Genomic DNA, 21,194 nt, shown 5'->3' with positions numbered 1-21,194 from the left:
AAGTGGAAGACCGGCACAGAACTGGGACCATACTGCTGGACCAGAAGGCAAGAATGTTGCTGAAGATGACAAAATAAGTCATGGGCAGCTGGTGGCTGTTTAGTAAGAGAAGCTCCCACCTGCCACTAGTGGAGGTGACAGCTTACAGACACGAAGAAAGACATCCAACTGGGACCGTGGTGAAGCTCAGAGTTAGATAATGTGTGCTTAATACCAGAAACCAATTAACACAAAAACCAAGTGAAAAGGAGACGGAAGATAGCCCAGTGGTTAGCAGTACTAGCTGCTGCTCTTTCTGGGGACCTAAACTTGAATCTAAGCACTCGCTTGGCAGCCAATGTCCATTTACAGTTCCAGGGAATCAGAGTCCTCTACTGGCCTCCCTGGTACTGCATGCATGTGGACACACATGCGTCCACATGCACACATATAGGCAAAATACTTACACATAAAATAAAGATAACCGAATCTTCTCACAGATTTGATTTATTATTTTGACAGATATGAGTGTTTGGCCTGCATGTGTGTGTACCTACTTTGTGTGTGTGCAGTACCTTTAGAGACCAGAAGAGGACATTGAATCCCCTAGGACAGGAGTTACTGACAGCTATGAGCTACCACAGGAGTGCTGAGAATCAAACCAAGAACAGCCAGTGCTCTTAACCACTGAGCCATCTCTCCAGCCCCATTTCAGGCAAGTGAAAAGACATACAAATAACTCTACCATCTGCTCATTTGTAAACTAATGGGCTCTGGTTCCCACTGTCTACCTGAGTAAATAGTAAGACGTCATTGGTACCGCCCTCTGGGTGGATGCAAATATAGAGATGCAGCCAAAGAGATGCTGTGCTCCCTGAGGAAGTACACCCACCCAAGGAGCACATGCCTGGCTGTGTGACCTAAGCCTTTGCCTCTTTCACCAACCATTTGCATGCTAGGAAGACACACTGGGGCAGGGTGGAATTTGTTCTAAGGAAGAGCCGAGCTCTTCAGTCCTAGTGCTGATGGAATCGTTGGTACAGAGAAGAGGAATGTCCACAGACAATTTTGTTTCCCATCAGAGGTCTGGAATTCTCAGATAATTCTCAGTAAGGCCTCCAGACACGGGCTGGGCTGGTCAACAGAGAATGATGCTCTTGTGAGCACTTTACAAGTGTTTTTGTCAAGCCGAGTTATCTGGACTGCCGTGCTAGTCAGCACATGCCGCTGAGAAGGTATCTCAGGGCTACAAGGCAGTTCAGTCAGCCAGTCAGCTTAGTACCGCACAAGCATGACACCTAAGAGCCCAGAACGCAGGCTTTAAAAAAAAAAAAAAAAAAAAAAAGCAGGTTTGGTGGTGGGCTCAATCTTAGCGCTAGGGAAGTAGAGACTGGTGGGTACCTGGGTCTTTCTGGCTGGCCAGCCTAACCTGCTTTTTTCCCTTAGAGGGAAAAAAGGAAGGTGGGGTTGAGAGACTAGATGGGGCCTGATATACCTGCCCAAAATGAATATCTCACACACATATGCATAAACACACACACACACATTGAGCGGGTGCTGTATCAATGAGAGATAAAGAGATTTAAGAAAGCAGAGAAGACCTTCCTACTTTGAATGATGGGGTGTTTTGATAACACCCACGAAATCCACCCCTGGGCATGTGTTCTGCATGATTTTCCATAGCTGCTCTTTTTCCAGACTATCACACACTGACTGTGGTGGTTTGAATGTGCTTGGCCCATGGGAAGTGGCACTATTAGGAGGCATAGCCTTGTTGGAGTGGGTGTGTCCTTGTTGTGGGGGTGGGCTTTGAGACCCTGGGCTCAAGCTCTATCCAGTGCAGAAGAGAGACCCTTTTCCTGGCTGCCTTTGGATGACAGTCTCCTGTTGCTGCCTTTGCATCAAGATGAAGAACTCTTAGCTCCTCCAGCACTATGTCTGCCTGGATGCTGCCATGCTCCCTGCCATGATGATAATGGACTGAACCTCTGAACCTGTAAGCCAGCCCCAATTAAATGTTGCCTAAGAGTTGCCTTGGTCATGGTGTCTGCTCACAGCAATGGAAACTCTAAGACGCTGCCTGTGTCATGGTTCCCTAGAGTTTACTCATCATCTCTGCCCTCTCAGATGGCTCTCACTTCTGAAGGGCTCCTCCTTCTGCCAACCTGTGAAGTACATTGGCGTGAAGTCACCTTCTTTGTTCTCCAACTTCCTTCACACCCTTCCCTGCTCCTCACCCCTGCCCACTCACCAACCTCAGCCCTTCCCACTCACCAGCCTCACCCCTGCCCACACAACAGCCTCAGCCCTTCCCACTCACCAGCCTCACCCCTACCCACTCACCAGCCTCACCCCTGCCCGCTCACCAGCCTCACCCCTGCCCACTCACCAGCCTCACCCCTGCCTGCTCACCAGCCTCACCCCTGCCCACTCACCAGCCTCACCCCCTGCCTGCTCACCAGCCTCACCCCTACCCACTCACCAGCCTCACCCCTGCCCACTCACCAGCCTCACCCCTGCCCACTCACCAGCCTCACCCCTGCCCACACAACAGCCTCAGCCCTTCCCACTCACCAGCCTCACCCCTGCCCACTCACCAGCCTCACCCCTGCCCACACAACAACCTCAGCCCTTCCCACTCACCAGCCTCACCCCTACCTGCTCACCAGCTCTCCTGAAGACACAAAGCCCCTCACTGGAGTGAAAACATCCACATCAACAGGGAATGCCAGCCGACCTACTGAAGCCAGAGGAGAAAGGACAGATCAAGCAAACCCACCCTGCTCCATGCTGACGCTCCTGAAGTCCTCTTTCCAGTGTGTCTGCTCCATAATAGAAGTGATTGTGAAGTTTGGTGATTTAAAAATATATATATATTATGGGACTAGAGATGTGGTTTAGCCCTTAAGAGCACTGGCTGCTTTTCCAGAGGTTCTGAGTTCAATTCAGAACAACCATATGGTGTGGCTCGTGACCATCTATCTATACTGGAATCTGATGCCCTCTTTTGGCATGCATGAACGCGGAACAGTCATATACATAAGTAGATCAATCAATAAATCATTAAGCTTTTTTAAAAATCACAATTATTAATTTATTTATTTCTGTTGTTGTTCGAGACGGCAGCCTTACTATGTAACCTATGCTGGCTTCTAACTGGGATCCTCCTGCCTCAGCCTCCCGAGTGCTGGGATGGCAAGCATGTCTCACTACACCTGGCTCATTAATTTGCTTATAATTCTAAAATATTTTTATCCATAATTTTGCATGCTGGGCAGGGTCTGCTGAAGACAGCTGGACTCCCCAGTGTGGGATACTAGCGGGCCCGTTTGACTGAGCCACGTGATCTACTTCCAACATGGCCAGCTCATGTGACTGGACTTTTAGTGCTGGTAACAATGGGCATTCTACCCAGAGCTACCAAAGGGATGCCTTAGTCTCCTTCTGGGAGGCTTCCATGTGCTATGGTAAGGGGAAATCTCAGGGAAACCTGGCTTCTTATAACATCTCTCAGAGCTGGAACGAGGAAGCTTTGAGACATTCTTCCTTTTAAAGTATTATTTTATGATTATTTTATACTCATATATTGTATTATGTTTTTATTGTATGTGTATGAGTGTTTTGCCTGCATTCACATCTGTGCAAAGCATGAGTGCCAGCGAAGGCAGTGGATCCTCCCCTCCCCTGGAACTGGAGTTACAGGTGGTTGTGAGCTACCACATGTGTACAGAGCATCAAACCTTGGTCCTCCGGAAGAGCAGCCAGGGCTCTTTACTGCTGATCCATTTCTCCAGCCCCTCCCCCCGACACACACACACACACACACACACACACACACCCCAAGACTTTCCTAAAGCTAGCAGTGGGCTTGGTGAGAATTCTCCTCCAAATTCTCTTTGGCTAAGGAGGGTCACAGGGGCCAGATCCGAGGGGAGGAGCTTCTTTGTGCTCCCCATAGCTCTGCTGAGGTCTCCTGTGAAGGGTGTTGAACCTAAGGCTGCTGACTTCCATGCTCAGTGTTGATGCTCCCTCTTACCGTGGCAGGAGAGTAGAGACCGGGGTGGGGTGAGGTGGGGTGGGGTGGGGTGGGGCGGGAAGCATCAAGATTAGCAAGTTTGCAAGGAAGCAGAGATTCTCAGGCCTCCTGCGAGGGAAGACTGCTCAGACAAGTGAGCAGAGAACTGGAAACCTCTCCTTACACGGGCTTTACCTAAGGAACACAGCATGCAGGACACAGCACTGATATGCAAAAGAAGAAATGTGCGCTATGTAAATGCCTGGTAACAATCCACGTGCCTCGTGGCCCAGGGCCTTTGGGGCTTTCCTCTCTGCTCATTACCCAGTCTCATTCTTAGGGTGCTTCCCCTTTCTTAATAGCTGGCCTCTTTCCCTGAGCCCTAACATTCACTCTTTCTCTGAAGCTCACCCCACCCTTTCCCCACCACATGGCTGCTTGCTGCTTTCCCTTGCTGCTGAACCTGCCTGCTTTCCGGGGACCCTAACCCAAAAACTGAGCTCTCGCTCTCTCTCTCTCTCTCTCTCTCTCTCTCTCTCTCTCTCTCTCTCTCTCTCTCTCTCTCTTCCCCCCCCTCTCTCTCTGTCTCACACACACACACACACACACACACACACACACACACACCTATCTCCCTTTCTCCCTTATCCTAGCAGTGGCCGTCACTACAGCCTCCCAGGCCCTGTTGTTTTTCTCCCAAACACTAACAAAATGGTCCCTGAGCTTCCTGCTGAGTCCATGTTTAGATTATCTTACTAATGATACTAGGAATCTATACAGGGAGCCCGAGTCCCTCTCCTCTCTGAAGGCCTTGCCAGGAAACCTACGCATACCTGAAGCATCCTCTGTGCCCGGGTAATATTATTAAGAACAATATTCTGTCTGTCGTTGATAAATCCTCATTACTAAGGGTGCTTCTGCCTTAGTTTCTGCACTAACATGTTCCCTTCATTAAGAAAAAAAATCAAGATTTCAAAACTGGGCTGTGGCAGTGTGGCAAATACCTGTAATCTCAGAAGACTGAGACAGGAGGATCAGCGTGAGTTCCAGGTCACTGTGGGATGCAGAATAAGCAGCTGCCTATTTTATTTTATTTTATTTTATTTTATTTTATTTGTTCGTTACTGAGTTAGTAGGTTAATTAGCATGTGTGTGTGTGTATCTGTGTATACGAGAGCACCCACACGTGTTTGCACACTATAGCACACATGTAGACTACAGAGGACAATTTTCAGAACTCAGTTCTCTTTATCCATCCCATGCAGGTCCTGGGGAATCCAACTCAGGTCGTTAGTTTTGGTGTAAGGGCCTTTATGTGCTGACTCATCTTGCTGGCCCAAGCCCTGACTTTCTAGTAAATAATTAATACTAGAATTACATTCATTCATATACTTAATTATTTATTAAAGTAGTACTTAAAATTTTTTTGCCTAGTATCTCTGGGTTTCTACATATGTTATAAATCTTATAATGGCATAAGTGCTATGATAAATGCTGTTAAAGAAGTTCTCTTTTTTTTTTTTAATTAGGTATTTTCCTCGTTTACATTTTCAATGCTATCCCAAAGGTCCCCCATACCCACCCCCCCAATCCCCTACCCACCCACTCCCCCTTTTTGGCTCTGGCGTTCCCCTGTACTGGGGCATATAAAGTTTGCAAGTCCAATGGGCCTCTCTTTGTAGTGATGGCCGACTAGGCCATCTTTTGATACATATGCAGCTAGAGACAAGAGCTCCGGGGTACTGGTTAGTTCATATTGTTGTTCCACCTATAGGGTTGCAGTTCCCATTAGCTCCTTGGGTAATTTCTCTAGCTCCTCCATTGGAGAAAATTTCAAAGATTAAGTCGCCCTGGAGTAAACTTTTTTTTGGTTATGGTTTATTTTACTTTTAATACGTGTGCTGGGTTCCATGGTGGGAGAAGAGAACCAACTCCTGCAAGTTGTCCTCTGGTCTTTACAAGTCTGATGTCACACAAACACACACACACATACTGCCTGTAAATAAATATAATCAAATCTTCTCTAATTAAATAAAAGTCCTGTTTTTGATAATCCGCATCTCAGACTTTTGCACCAGCAGCAGTGAGGTCGGTCAGTCATCTTCTCCACCATCTTCCTCAGGCTCAGCTCTGTCATTAGAGCGGTGAAGGTGACAACAAAGAACGAAACCCTGGGCTGAGAGCTCGCTCAGTGGTTGAGAGCACCAGCTGCACTTCTAGAGTTCAGCTCCCAGCACCTCATGGTGGCTCACAGCCATCTGTAACTCCAGGTCCAGGGGAGCTGCCTTTCCTCTGCCCCCTGCTGACACCATGACCATCCCCCGGAGGGCCAGCAGGGGCATGCCAAACATCATCTGCTATACATCTAGGGAATTAACCAGTCTCACAGCAAAGACCTCCACTGTTGTCCCAGGTCTGCCATAGCCTTATAGTGACCCTTGCACAAATTAATTCGACAGCTTTCTCTCATGGGAAAATGACTGGCCCAGGGAGTGGCACTATTAGGAGGTGTGGCCTTGTTGGAGTAGGTGTGGCCTTGCTGGAGTGGGTGTGTCACTGTGGTGTGGGCTTTAAGACTTTCACCCTAGCTGCCTGGAAGCCAATATTCTTCTAGCAGACTTCAGATGAAGATGTAGAACTCTCAGCTCCTCCTGCACCATGCCTGCCTGGATGCTGCCATGTTCCAGCCTTGATGATAATGGACTGAACCTCTGGACCTATAAGCCAGCCCCAGTTAAATGTTGCCCTTAGAAGCGTTGCCTTGGTCATGGTGTCTGTTCACAGCAGTAAACCCTAACCTTAGGAGGTTTTCTCACTTTTCTTTACTTCCTCGGTTTTCTGTAATTCTCCTTCATAAAGCTTTTTTCTCCTTTGCTTACTCCCAGGAATGTCTGCAACTTCAATCATTATTGGCACTGGACAACAAACTTAAGAGTCTCTGTCAACTTTTGATGACGTGTCTGGCACCCCATGGCCTTGGGTCCAGCACCACAGAGGTGAGAGATCCTGCCATGCTGTCTACAACCTTGTATGGCTCTCATCAGGGAAAGGAAACTTTCCAACTTACTCAACTTTCTGTACAAAAAACCCCGATGAATACCAAAACAAAACAAAGCCAAAAAACTCCAAAAACAAACAAACAGAACAACAACAAAAAAGTCAGAATAGACAAAGACTAAAACTAGCATTGGCCAATGATCCCAGGCTCATGGGAAGAAGTGGACCACTATCCCTGCTGGTGCGAACTTCTGTCTCCTCTCCAGGGTTGCCACTGTCGTGAGCTCAAGGGTGAAGGAGCCCATCATGGGCAAGCTTGGTGCTTTTCTCCTCATCAGAACCTATGCTGACTATGACAGGATCAAGCTGACACAGGCTAGAGCTGTCTGAGAACAGAGAACCACAACTGAGAAAGTGCCTCCAAAAGAGGGCCTATCGGCAAGCCCATGGGGGCATTTTCTTAATTAGTGATTGACGTGGGAGGACCCAGCCCATTGTGAGCAGTTTTACCCCTGGGCTGGTGGTCCTGGGTGGCATAAGAAAGCAGGCTGAGTAAGCCATGAGGAGCAAAGCCAGTAAGCAGCATTCTTCCATGGCCTCTGCATCAGCTCCTGTCTCCAGGTTCCTGCATTGAGTTCCAGGCCACAAGCTGTGAGAAGAAATAAACCCTTTCCTGTGCATGCTGCTTTGGTCAGGGCTGTGTGGTCAGCAGCAAAGGGCTGGTATTGAATAGAAACCCTAACTAAGACAGGGTTTTAAGTAGTCCAGGCTAGACTTGCGCTCGGTTCATAGCTAAGCATGACCTTCTCATCCTTCTGTCTCCACCCGTTGTAGCTGTGAGTGTGAACCACCATGCCTGGTCTTTTCAATGCTGGGTTCAATACCCAGGGGTTTCCATGCATGTTAGTCACTCAACCAACTCAGCTGTGTCCCCAGCCCTCCCCTCTCCAACCCCCCTAACCTTTCATGGCCTTCTGTTGCTTTCTTGTTTCTTCTTAGACATGTTCTGTGTCCTTTGGGCTCTGGGGTCAGTGTGAGTTTATTTCCTGCAATTCATGGAGAAATGTTAGGTCTAATTGTCTTTTGGATGGATTCTTCCTCTGCCTTTGTTGGTACTTCTGTAACTTTTCTGGAGGAGCCCACTGTTAATGAGGACAGTCCTGTCTGGATTGGTGACTTCCTAAGAAGTCAGTGAGATAGAGCAGGTTGCAGGGGACCAGGACTGTTGTCTGGAAGGACTTTTTCACCTGTCCGTGGGTGCAGGCCTGTGTGGTCAGCAGCCAAGCCCTGATGTCTGAGGACAGCTGGGACATAAAGGCAGTTAATGAGGCATGAGGGCGTGCCTCAGGGCAGTCAGCACACTTTGCACAAAGGCCAAGAATCTTCCCTCACCACCTGGTTACCCTGCAATGTCGGATGTGAACACCCCAGACCAGGATCTTTCACTGGACCCTAGAAAGTCCTGTTGTTGCTTGTCTTGTGACAGGGTCTGAAGTAGCCTGGGATGGCCTTGAACTCACTATATAGCCAAGGTTGACCTTTTATTCCTGATCCTCATGCCTCCGGGTTCATGTGTTGCCATATTTCATTTATGCAGGTTCTGGGAATTGAACCCAGGGCTTCCTGCAGGCTAGGAAACACTCTACCAACTGTGCTCCATCTGCAGACCCTTTAGCACATTTCCATTTAAAAAGAATAAACCATCCCTTCACCCCTCACCAACTTCAGCAGTTGGGAGAGCTGGCCCTGTCCCTCACCAGCTTCAGCACTTGCGAGAGTGGGCCCTGTACCTTGCCTGGGCAACACAGTTGAGTTGACCTTGATCAGCCCCAAGGGTGTCAGAGCAGAAAAGCCGGTCCAGCCACTCACCAGCTGCAGAACTAGGGAGAGTGCCCCCCACCCCACCCCACCCACCCCCACCCCACCCCACCCAGCCCCCCCCTGCCCCCCCCCCCGCCGCCGCCCCTGCCACCCCTTCCCCTACGCATCCTGCACTGGCATGGATGAGGGTGAGCTGGCCGGGGGCAGTGCTGGAGGGCTCCCCCTGGTGGTACAGGTGTGGATCAACTCAGCTACCACCCAGGCCCAGATCCAAGGCTAAGTTGGCCCACCCCCAAATCTACTTCATCTTTAAACTGTCGGAGCATGTGAAAGGGCCGGTCCTATAGATCTAAAGCTGCAGGATCTCTGTGGCACAGGAGAACACAGGATAACTGGGAGGAGTCCTGGTGAGGATCCAATATTGACGATATTGCAGAAGCCAGAAGCCGCGAACCAGACCGATGACTAATCGCAATGAATACTTTCAAGCAAGGATGTGTGGGCAAAAGGGTGTGCTGTGGATCACGTTGTGACACACTACAGCTTCCACGACAAGATATTTCCTATGCTTTTTTTTTTGTTTTGCTTATTTTTCATTTTTGTTTTTTATTTCCTTTTAGGGGGGAGGTTGCAGAGGCAAAGAGCACAGATACGAAGGGAGAGGGAGATGGATGGGACTGGGGTAAGCGATTTGAAACTCACGAAGAATAAAACACTTTTTAAAAATCAAAAGTAAAAATAAACCTATAAGCTGGAAATGACTCATGGAAGTTGGTTGGTGGTGACGTGTCTCTGTGTAAGCAGAAACATATTATTTGGCAGCCGTCCTTTTTAATGTATCTGGGTATTGTCCATGAAAACAGAGGAAGAGAAAGCCATCGATTATTCTTTCTCTGCTATTTATTAATTGTTCTTTTAGGCAGTTTTAACTGGGGAAGTAAATGAATTTACAATCCTGAGGTGTTTATATAAAATATTAACATACACATACTCATTTTAGGCTTGGGGATTTTTGTTTGCTTTGGGTTGGTTTGGCTTTTTGGTGGTTCTGTTTGTTTTGAGATGGGATCTCTACATGTAGCCCTAGCTGGCCTGGAACTCCCTATACAGACCAGGCTGGGCTCAAACTCACAGAGATCTACCTGCCTCTGCCTCCCAAGGGCTGGGATTAAAGGTGTACCCACATACTTATTTTTAAAATTCCAATTTGTTTGAACACTTCAACCATATAGTTGTGGACAAATAACATTTCAATTAATAAGAGAGTATCAACCCAGGTCCACACCCTTAATCACAGCACTGGATAGGTCAAGGTAGGAAGATTTCTATAAGTTGAAGGCCATCCTGGTCTACAAAATAAGTTGCAGGCCAGTTGGAGCTACATAATGAGACCCTGTCCAAAATAATCATCAACTCAATTGACATAATATAAAAGAGAGTTACTTAAAGCATGAAGAAACAAAGACACTTAATACCTGAGAACACGTTTTTATTTTTTTTTAAATCATGCATTAGAAAGTCATTGGAAAAGATCAGTTTGGGATTTCTTCAGCCACACAAAACTGACTAAAATCACAGGCAGGGATGGTTGTGTTGACAGAACCCAGCACAGCACAAGAAAGCTGCCTTCAAGAATGGTGGTGATGTCACCCTGCTGAGAAACAAGCTGGAGCAAGGCTGGGCTCCCCCTCTGATGAGGTCAGGAATGAGGAGCCGTGTTGCACATCAGGAGGTGCTTGTGCCATGGCACAGGCTGCAGCTTGCTACAGAAGCAAGCTCTGTCTTCCTCTGACCCTTGCTCTCAATCTGTTACCCAACAACGTTCAGGGCTTCCCTGATGTCATCTCATAGGGACGTTTCTCTGTGAGCAGCAGGAAGCCATTGCCTGTGTCAGACTTGGAGTTGATCCACCCACGGCCGGTTCTTTCAGATTGTCACTATCAAACTGACCCTGTGACAAGGAGGAAAACATGGGCGATGTGTGGAAACTCAAGTGCAGATTTTGGAGGGTCACAAATTAAAGAAACCAACTTCTGTGTAAGTCAAGGTGAGACCACATTCGGGGGGCAAAACTCTATAACTACATGGAGGACAGGGTTGCCCCTCCTTCCTTCTTGACACTGTCTGCAGGGCAAGCTGAAGGCCAGACTCCCCAGTCTCTGTCCAGGAAATGATATTTATGCAGAGAGGGGGCTTTTGTGGCTAGAGTGGAGGGAAGGGCCTTGGTGTGAGGAGATAATCCTGAGTTGTCTAGGTGGGACCTAAAGCTACAAGTGTCATCACTCACTCAAAGGCAGCAGAATGGCCACAGGCAGATGGGGGCAGGGATGGAGCTGGTGTGGCCAGAAACTAAGGAATGCTGGTACAGATGAGAGAACCTACAGAGAACAGAGCTGGGCGCATCCTTCAGTCCTTCCTCTCCTCCTCCTCTTCTTCTTTCCTTCTTTCTCCTCCTCCTCCTCCTCCTTCTTGTGGGGGAAGGGTTTGTTTGTGTTTGCTTTGGTTTTTTACCTAGGATCTGTCTTTATAAACGTCATATCACAGGCTGGCCTAGAACACATAATGCTCCTGTCTCCCCCAGGTCTTGATGACAGCATGGTCTCTACACCTGGCTCAACTCCTTGGCTTCATCCTGTAGGAGGCAGTGTTGAGCTCCTTGCCAGCAGGGCTGCAAGGAAAACCATTTCTGCCTTTCTATGCACGGTGTACAAGAACGTACTATGGCAGCAACAGGGAGCTAACAGACGTATAGCAACATGACGTCCTCTCCCATTACCAAATTATATTATGGACATTTAAAAAAAAAGCTAAAACGTAAGCTGAAACAGGTGTTTAGGATTTGTTCTTCTATTTTCATTTTAATTTTTTTCTCTAGATGCTGGGAATGGGTAGAGCCTTTGCCTAGCATGCAGGAAGCCATAGGTTTCACCCAGTAACACATAAACCAAGCATGGTGGTGCACACCTGTAATTCTAGCTCTTGAGAGGTGGAGGCAGGGCATCATCCTCTGCTATGTGTGAATGTAAGGCTGAGCTGGGATAAATGAGACCCAGCCAAGAACTAAAAATGGAGAAGGGAGGGAGGGAGGGAGGAAGAGAGTCAGACACAGGGAGATTGCCTTTTGATGCATGAAGGCATGCAAAAGCTGGCCTGTGACCTTGTCATTTTTTTCCTGGATGTAGTCGTGTTCTCCGCTGTGCAACTTATCACCCTAGAAGATGCTGGTGACTGAGCACGGAGCTTTCCTGTTCTGTTCGTGTGACTGCTTATGAGCCAGTACTTATTTCAAACATTTTAGAAAGTTAAAAGACCCCTTACCTGGTCTATCTTTTGCTCCCACCCTCACCCCAAGCCTTCGGCTGAGCTGAGTTGAACAAGTGGAAAATGAGACAATCCTTTTGTTTCTGGGGGAGGGAGCACTGGCAGTGACTTTAAGAATCATTGAGAGACTGAAGATCTAAGAGCAAGGGGGAGACAGGAAATGGGGCCTGTGATGACCATGCGGCAGTGACAGGGACAAGGGGTGTGTGTGGAGTGTCTTTCTGTCCTTGCTGTACTGAGGGTGCAGACATCACGGTTAACAGAGCAGTTTTCACACTTTGTAGCTGAGGCAGCAGAACAAAGCCAGTCCTGCCCCAACATGACCCAGCTTTTCCATCAAAGATGACAGTGTCTCACCTGGAAGTGACTGGAGAAAAAGCCTGGGTTCTGATCACAGAGCCTCCAGGGAGAGGGCCTTCTTTCCACAGTAACATCCCAGCTGGAAAAAACAAAAACACAGTATTGCCAGTCACCAAAAGCAAAAGGAAGGAGGAGGAGGAGAAACTGCTGAGCTTGGAAGGAATACAGTATATCAGAAAAGAATATCACTCTTCTCTTGTTTTCCCTGAGGCTGATACCTGTGGAACCACTTAGAAGTTTTTAAAAGATTTATTTCATGTTAGTCTATGTGTATGAGAGAGTGCATATCACGTGTGCAGTGTCCATAGAGTCCAGAAGAGAGTGCTGGATCCCCCAGAGCTACAGATGAAGCTGTCCTTGTGGGTGCTAAGAACCAAAGCCAGGTCCTCTGTAAGACCAGCACATGCTCCTAACTGCTGAGCCTCCTCGCTAGCCCTGACTGCTTAGAATTTTGATAAGGCTCTATCCCCAACTTTGTTCAATAATTGAATCCTAGGCATGTTCTGTAAAGGACCCCACTGTTTCTTCGTGTGTGTGTGTGTGTGTGTGTGTGTGTGAGTATGCACATTCACATGAGGGTGCCTGTGTGTTTACAGGCATGTGTGCATAGGCATGCATGCATATGTAGAGGTCAGGGGTCAACCTTGGGTATCATCATTCCTCAGGCGCCATTTTCCTTGGTCTTGTTTTTTTCTTTTCACGTCAAGTTCTCTAAATAACCTGGAATTCATCAAATAGGCTAAGCTGGCTGTCCAGTGAGCCTGGAGCATCTGCCTGTGCCTGCGCAGTACTGGGCATCTGGCTGCATCTGCGCGTTGCTGGGTCACAAGTGTGTGCTATGAGATATAGTTGTTTACATAGGTTTTAGAGAATGAACTCAGGTCCTCGGGCTGGCAAAGCAAGTGCTTCCCTGAGTGGGCCATCCACCCAGCATACAAATGTTTCTCTTCAAGCTTCCCTTGCAGTTAGTGTGCCCATCCCTCATAATCCAAACTCAGCTCTAGACACCCTGTGTACATCAGTAAACAAAATGGACATGGATTTCCTATTCATTGCAGCGTATATTCAAGGAGGAATAAATAAGCAAAAAATAGTTAGCATGGAAAATAAGAATTACAGTTTTATAGGAAGCAGCAAAGGAGAGAAAAAGTTGGCATTCAAGCAGACTTTGAAGGGGGTGAAGAGCTAAGGCATGAATGTGTGGAAGAAACGGGAAATCAAGAAAGCCTACGGATTGCCCTCAGTGCAACCATGTCAGAGAAAAGTGAAGACCCACGTTCTGGAGTGTGGAGGGAGATGAGGCCTCTACATGAGAGAGAAAACTGTCTTCAGTGAAAGAAAAGTTGTTTCGTTCCTGTTACTACTTCTCAAAGCACACACACACACACACACACACACACAACAATGTGAAAATCCCTAACCCAAGGCTAGCAAGTCTAAGTTCAAAGGACTTTAGAAGAACCAGTGGTTGTGGCTAAATGTGACTTGCCTCTGGATGGCAAGGATAGTTCAACTGTCATAGAGCATCAGTGTACTGTGGAGATTTACAGAATGAAGGAAAATGTTCCTCTCTCAGCAGAAGCAGAAAACATGTTTACCAATATCAACACTCTTGTGTGGCAGACTTATTGAGTGTTTAAGTATGGAAGGAATGTACTTCAACATAACAAAGGCTGATCTGGTCCTTGGGTCAGTCAATGGGGTCTGCAAGAGGGAGAGAGTGGGGACTGAGGGGTAAGAGACACAAAAAAATGGAGACAAGACAGTGTGTCTGATCAAGTCTCAAGTTTTGTTTATTGGAAGGCAGCTATAAGCATAAAAGCACAAGCTGGGGAGTGCAGCTGGAGACACTTAACCACAAGTCCAGGATAGATAGGAGAAAAACAAGATGTTATCAAAGTGTGTTCAGCTGTGGTGGGCTTCCTGCAAAAACATCATGCTAGGAAAGCAAGTCTCTCGTCAGGGTGGACAAGTACCACCTGTAAGCAAATAGCCCGAGATGGCTGCAGAGATGATAGCTGCTTTCTGCTAGGAGTTGGCTCCCAACAAAAGGCTGTGGAAGACAAGCCCATAGCTAAGGCCCTGCTCAATGATAGAAAGTTGCAAGCATTCCTTCCAACATGGAAGACAAATCTGTCCACTCAACATGTCTATTCCTGGCACTGAAAGTCCTAACTAGACTAATCATACCAAGGAAAGAAAAAGAAAGAGAAAAAGAGAAAGAAAAAGAGAAAGGAAAAGGAAAAGAAAAAAAAAGAAAAAGAAAAAAAGAAAGGAAAGGAAGGGGGGCATTAAATACCATTTTTCTAAATGGTATTAAACTTTATCTGTGTGCAGGTGGCCATATATGAGTTTAGGGTAAACGGAGCTGTATTTCAGGCTGTGAATTTTATTTTTTATTTTATTTAGTATGCATACAGTGTTCTGCCTACATGTATGCCACAGACCAGAAGAAGGCACCAGATCTCATTATAAATTAATATGAGCCACCGTGTAGTTGCTGGGTATTGAACTCAGGATCACTGGAAAAGTGGCCAGTGCTCTTAATCTCTGAGCCATCTCTCCAGCCCAAGACTGTGAATTTTAAAATCATTACAACTAGGCTCCAGTCTCTATTCATCAAAATAGCAACTATATAATCAATACACCCTTGCCAATAAGAAGTGTTTGCTTATTCTTGTATTGTAAAAATCCCTGCTTTAGAATTTGATGGACACTTGGAAAGCCTTTTTGCAGCTTGTTGGCTGTGGAAGTGATTTCCCCGCAGAGAGCCATCAAGGTGCTCGAAGGAGTGGTTATTGGGGGAGAAGTTAGATGAATACGGTAGGTGAGGCAAATTTTCTCCATGTCCATGTGAGAAATTTCTTTTATAAGCTCAGATCTACTGCTGCATTGGGGCTCACGCACTGCCTCAGATTCTCAGAATTCCTCTCTCGAGTCTTGGACAGCAGCAGCTTTCTCAGTCTCCCTTGACATCTTGGGATGAAACATGGCCTTACTAGAGTGTGATGTGGAATTATTAGTTCATATAGTCATCACAGAAGACCGCCTGGAATAATTTACACCATTTGCACTCTCCAGTGGGGGGCCTCCCCAGCTCTCTCCCAGGATCTGGGCTCACAGCCCTGTCTGTTGGGTCACCTCAGCTTGCCAGCCCCCAACTCCCGTGATGAATAATCACAACCCAGCACTAGGGTCAGGGAGTGTTGTCTGGTCTTGCCCCGCCCCCAACCTGCCCCACCTCACCCCTCCACCTGTGTCCCTGAATCTCACCCTCTTCTATCCTCTCCCCTTCTGATCACACTCTTCTGTATTTGGGAAAAGGAGTATACCATCCCAAGCTGAATGGAAAGCTTGAAGCACGGACATCTGGTTTATCATTGGAGATAAACTCTGTTAGGAATCATTTGTCTCATTTGCATAAAGTAAGTAACTAAATGTCTTTCCTCAAATGCATACACCATTGTAATTCACTTACCCATTTGTTCCTCACTGGTGGCACATCCAGTTACCATTTTCTTTTGCCCATCCTCATACTGGCATGTGGCTGATTAAGGACTATTTTATTGCCAGACTGGTTTGACTTGCCAGCCACCCAAGTAATGACACAAAGATCTTTTATTAATTATAAAAGCTTGGCCTCAGCTGGCTTCTTCTAGCTTGTATAACTTAAATCAACTGGTTTATACTAATCTATGATCTGCCACGTGGTTATTTTTCTTCAGTACCAGCACCTGTTTCTTCCTCCATTTCCGACACAGCTTCACACAGTATACAAAAAGATTATCCCACACTGTCTGGTTCCACAGGTCAAGTTGCTAGCTCTATCAGCACCATTCCGTTTTCAAAAAGCAATAGCTAGCTGTATGAAATAGCAATCACCTCAGCCTGTGATTGGCTACACGTCCCAAAGTCCTCTTAAGAATGACTTGGTCAAGTAGAGCAAATTGCTCTTCTGTGACCAAAACACCAGATCTACCAAGTGCGGGTCAGACCTGGCAAGTGTCAGACGGAACAAGTTCCCGGTAGAACCACTTGACCTCTGTTGAACCTGTCTGTGGCTTTGGATTTCATTGTTGCCAGAAAGCCAATGGAGACCCTGGCATTTCTCACAGACAAGATGAAGGGGGGCAGGGCAAAGAAGAAAAGAGATCTTTGAGTGTAGCCTGTTCCTCAGGAAACTTCAAAAGTCTCACAGGGCAATTTTGCTTAAATCTGATTAGATAGAGCTACAGTAGAGGACCTCTTTAAAGAGAGAGACAATTTGAAAGGTTGGGGATGTCACCGCTGTGAAAGCATCAGGAGTGTTAACAGTTAGGCATGCTGGGTGATGAGGGAGGTGCAGTCATGTCTGAAAAGAAATACAATCTTTCTTTTAAATAGGGTGCGCGTGCTTGCTTAGCATGCCCCCAGGGAAGTTACCCGAGCCCTTCATTGGTAGCCTTTAGATATCACATTAAGTCCGAGAACAGAGTGACTTGGTTTTCTATTCATTAAGATTTCCCCCTTAACTCATTAGCGATGTTTGCCAGGTTTGTCCGAGCAGCTCTGTTTTCAACAATACAGTCAGGAGTTGTTGAACAACGGGGCTGTGTTCTGAGACAGCATCTTCTCTGTCCCAGCTTCACACTGTGCCTTCACAGCACAGAGCTGGGGCCGGCACTGGATGTCGTCTCTCCATGCGGTCAAGGCATGCAGAGCCTCGAAGTGTTTACAGCTGCTGCCTGCTGCTGAGGCCCCTGTTTACAGTGACCGCTGCCTTTAGGAGGAAGACGGTAAAATAAAGACTTGAAAGGAGGGTAAAGCAGCAGCCAGGAGCTGGGAACGTGGCTCAGTTGGTAGAAAGCGTGCTTAGCATGCATGAAGCCCTGAGGTCCCATCCCCAACTCTGTCCAAACCAGGCATGCTGTATGTACCTGTAACCCCAGCACTCGGAAGGTGAAGACAGGAGGATCAGGAGTTCAGTGTCCACTTTGGCTACATAGCAAGTTTGAGACTAGCCTGGGCTGCATGAACCTAAAAAAAAAAAAATACAAACAAACAACAAAAGAGACAAATAAACTATAGTTTCCTGTCAACGTTCTGTCCACAACTGTATGCTTGTGCTCCTGACTGGAGGCACAGTTCGGGATTTTGGACTAGCACCAACTTATACATACATACATACATACATACATACAAACATACATACACTGACACACACAAACATACACACATATACTGACACACATACATACACACATATAGTAACACACATACACACATACACTGATACACACATATACTGACACACACACATACATACAGACATACATACATGACATGCACACATACACTGACATGCACACACACATACATTGACACACAGACATGCACACATACAACAGACACACATGCACATGCACACACAAGAGAGGGAATTTGATACTGCCTTTACTTTGGCTGTGACAACTGCACAGTCATCTCACAAGCCCACTGTGATACATGTTCCCTCAGTAGCCACAATGCTGCCATTGCTTTTATCACACTGTGCTTTTTTTTTTTTTTTCTGCCTTCCTGTCCGGCTTCCTATATGCCTTCTTAGATGACACACTGTTCCAGTTCTGATGTGAACCATGCCTCTCATTTCTGCTCAATACCTTTATGGGGGCCACTGGGGAGATGGCTCAGTAGGTAAGTGCATTTACTACACAAACATGTGGACCTGAGTTCAAATCCCTCCAAGCAACAGTAAAAAGCCAAGCATGGCTGCACACTCTTGTAGCTCTAGTGCTATAGAAGTGAAATACCAGGGTCACTGGGGGTCTCGCTGACCAGTCTCGTGCCAGGTTCAGAGAAACCCTGTCTCAAGAAAGTAAGAGAGAGAGTGGCAGAGCAGGACACCCAATGCCCTCATTTGACCTACGTGCAAATATGGGTGCACACACTTGCATGGACATATGCATGTGTGAACGTGTGCACACACAGTTTTATTGGAAACCATAGGCTTAATCAATTTCCTGGTGTTATTCACTGACTCACAGTCTTCTGTTTATTATAAGTGTCAAATTGTAGCAAATTGAAAATAACATACCCATACCCGTTTTGACTCTTAATAGTGTGCTGCATGAACTACACAGAAGGCAGAAAGCCCTCTCCTTTTTTGTCTAAGGTTATTTCATGGACAACTTTAGCAGTTTCTAGCTACACTCGCCAAGAGTAAGACTGACTTACCAATTTCTATATCTAATGCTCTTTTCCCATTTGACTTCAGGTTTCTGCTGTTGTCATAGAGTCAGGTGTGTGTTCCGTTCTTCGCAGTTAGGATGTGGGGTGAAAATGTACCATCCCTGAAAGCTCTGCCCCAACCACCTGGATAATGAGGTGGCACCTTTCATCTACTTTGTGGGCGCTTTGCAAGGGCTGTTTTGAATCATTTTAATGGAACAATTGGTTACTCTGTGTCTTCTTGAGTTGTTTTGGCAAACCGGGACGTCTTAGACACTTGACAACCTTATTTCCGGGTTTTTTTTTTGTTTTTTTTTTTTTTTTTTTTTTTTTTTTGGTTTGCTGGAAGAAAGCCAAGAATTTCCTTCTCCCGTTCCTTTTCATCTCAGCCTCTGAATCACACCTCTGGTGCTTTTTTTTCAACACTCTCTGTTGGGTGCAGTATCTTTCTTTTTTCCTCCTTCTTTTCCTCAATCAAGCTATCAAACCTGTCTATTTCTACAGCCCATTCAAGGAGTTACTATAGCGTTTGAATGATGGTTCCCCCTAAGATTGTTCCATGCTTTGATCTCAGGAATTGGGGAACGTCACCATCTTTATAGAAAGTCTTTGTAGACAGTTCTAGTTTGCTTCTCTATTGAGAGGAGAAAACACTGGCCAAAGCCAACTTATGGATGGGAACTCCCAGATCATAATCCATCCCTTAAGAGAGGTCAGGGTAGGTTTTTGAGCTCAAGGCAGGGCTCTGAAGGCAGGAGCTAGAGCAGAGGCCATGGAGGGGTACTGCTTACTAACCAGCTCCTTGTGGCTTGCTCAGTCTGCTTTCATATAAAACCCAAGGCCACCAGTCCAGGGATGGCACCACCCACAGTGGGCTGGGCCCTCTCTCCTCCATAGCTAATCAAGAGAATGCCCCACAGACACGGAGTCAAGTCCTCAAATGAGATTTCCTCTTCCCAGATGCATCCAGCTTGTGTCAAGCTGACAAAAACCAGCCTGCACATGACGGTGTTAGATAATGACTGTCGGTCACGTTAAACCCACAAGCATCCCAACATGAGGCGAACAGAAGGATTGGCATGGAAAGGGAAAACTTAAGCCAAAGGACTTGGTGACAAGGGAGGTGACCTCAGGGCTGTGGCCAGCAGCCAAGAAGGCTACAAGCACTCGGGGCAAGAAGAACCAGACATTCTCCAGGGAGGCCGTGGCCCTGCTGGCACCAGCAGATAGAAATCAGACAGGCAGTGTAGAACAACCACTCTTAGAGATTCTTGTCCTTGGCTTCTCCACAGCCAGAGCCTTGGAGTGGTAGGAAGGGCTCTGGCTGCTGCTCTTTGGACTTCCTGTTATTTTTGGATAAAGATTATAACACTTGGACCAACACCATACCCAGAAGGTATACTATGAGAGAGTTCACCTCAACACACCTTGCAGGGGTCAGGGGAGGACAACTGGACCCACCCTCTCCATGATTCATGCCAGTTCCTGTTAATTCCTATACTAAAAAACACTCTCAGATTGACATCTCTGTGTTTTTTGGGGACCTGTCCTGCTACACAGGGTCTCTGCCTTTCTCTCTCCTAAGTTCCCACCTGTGAATCTGTAAGAAAACTGGTCTAAACTCATTGTCCGCAAATTTCCCTCCTCAGAATCAAAAGACAAGAACCCAGAGGCTCCTGACATAAAGCCCACCTGAGGTCAAAGGGAAAGCCCTGATGGACTCAAACACACCCCACTTTCCCCAAATCACCGCAGCTGCCTGGATTTTAAGCCTGAACCTCAGAACTGTCGAGACAAGTTTCTAGAATCTGGCTCACCAAACTTGGGAGGATTCCTGGCAAAGCCTCCGGGTTTCTTCGGGATTTCAGGTGTTCTTAACTTTGCCCAATTGCATCGCCAGACAGGATTTTATCATCTCTGCCTTTTACTTTATACACTCTTGAGTTTGTTTATCTTTTGTAAAATTGTAAAAGGTCAAACTTCAGATCATTTTTTCCAGAGGCTTGTATTTCTGTTTATCAGCATGGTAAAGTCTGAGCCTGGAAACCTGACAAGGTGCCAGGTTGGCAAGGAGAAGACACCAGTACCTCTCCCTTCCATTTGCCAAATTACTGAAACAGCATCCCTGAGAATCTGGAGCCTCCCGGGAGCCTCCTGCTGGGGGAAGGGAAAGACTGAAGTCCTTGCCAGCCAGAGGGAGAATGCATCTCTCAGAAAGATTCCCTATGACTCTGACAGCCGTCACACTACCATCCAGAAGAGCCTAGAGCCAAGATAATGGTGTGTGATGTGCAGGACCACATTATAACAGGACTTTTAGCTGTGTTTACTTCTTGCCTTCTATTTATAGCCAAACCTTGTTAGGACCTTAAAGATGGAGTTAGAAGAATGAGGTCACTGGCCCACACTGATTTAACCAGCGTTCTCTGCTTCTCACTACCCTGTGTGTTTAATTGGCCTATTGAGGATGGTGGTCCAGCCTAGGTGCCTAGAG

The 21,194-nt window shown here is 46.8% G+C and overlaps 2 long non-coding RNA genes across 3 annotated transcripts in view; one reads left to right on the top strand and one right to left on the bottom strand.

Moving 5' to 3' along the window:
- Positions 1 to 10,284: 10,284 nt before the first annotated feature.
- Positions 10,285 to 21,194, bottom strand: part of Gm33424 — a 32,525-nt gene continuing 21,615 nt past the window's right edge. For both annotated transcript variants that reach the window (XR_382381.4, XR_382382.4), the window contains exons 2-3: positions 12,491 to 12,572; positions 10,285 to 10,763 (exon numbers count right to left, since the gene is read on the bottom strand). This is a non-coding gene — a long non-coding RNA (predicted gene, 33424). The remainder of the gene's footprint in view (positions 10,764 to 12,490; positions 12,573 to 21,194) is intronic.
- Positions 10,353 to 20,684, top strand: Gm33519. Its single transcript, XR_382384.3, has 2 exons — positions 10,353 to 10,859; positions 20,350 to 20,684. It is a non-coding gene; the product is annotated as a predicted gene, 33519 (long non-coding RNA).

This window comes from Mus musculus, chromosome 13 (assembly GCF_000001635.26).
Source record: "Mus musculus strain C57BL/6J chromosome 13, GRCm38.p6 C57BL/6J".
Taxonomy (NCBI): domain Eukaryota; kingdom Metazoa; phylum Chordata; class Mammalia; order Rodentia; family Muridae; genus Mus; species Mus musculus.
Note: the sequence above shows the minus strand (reverse complement) of the source record. Positions and strands in the feature narration are given on the sequence as shown.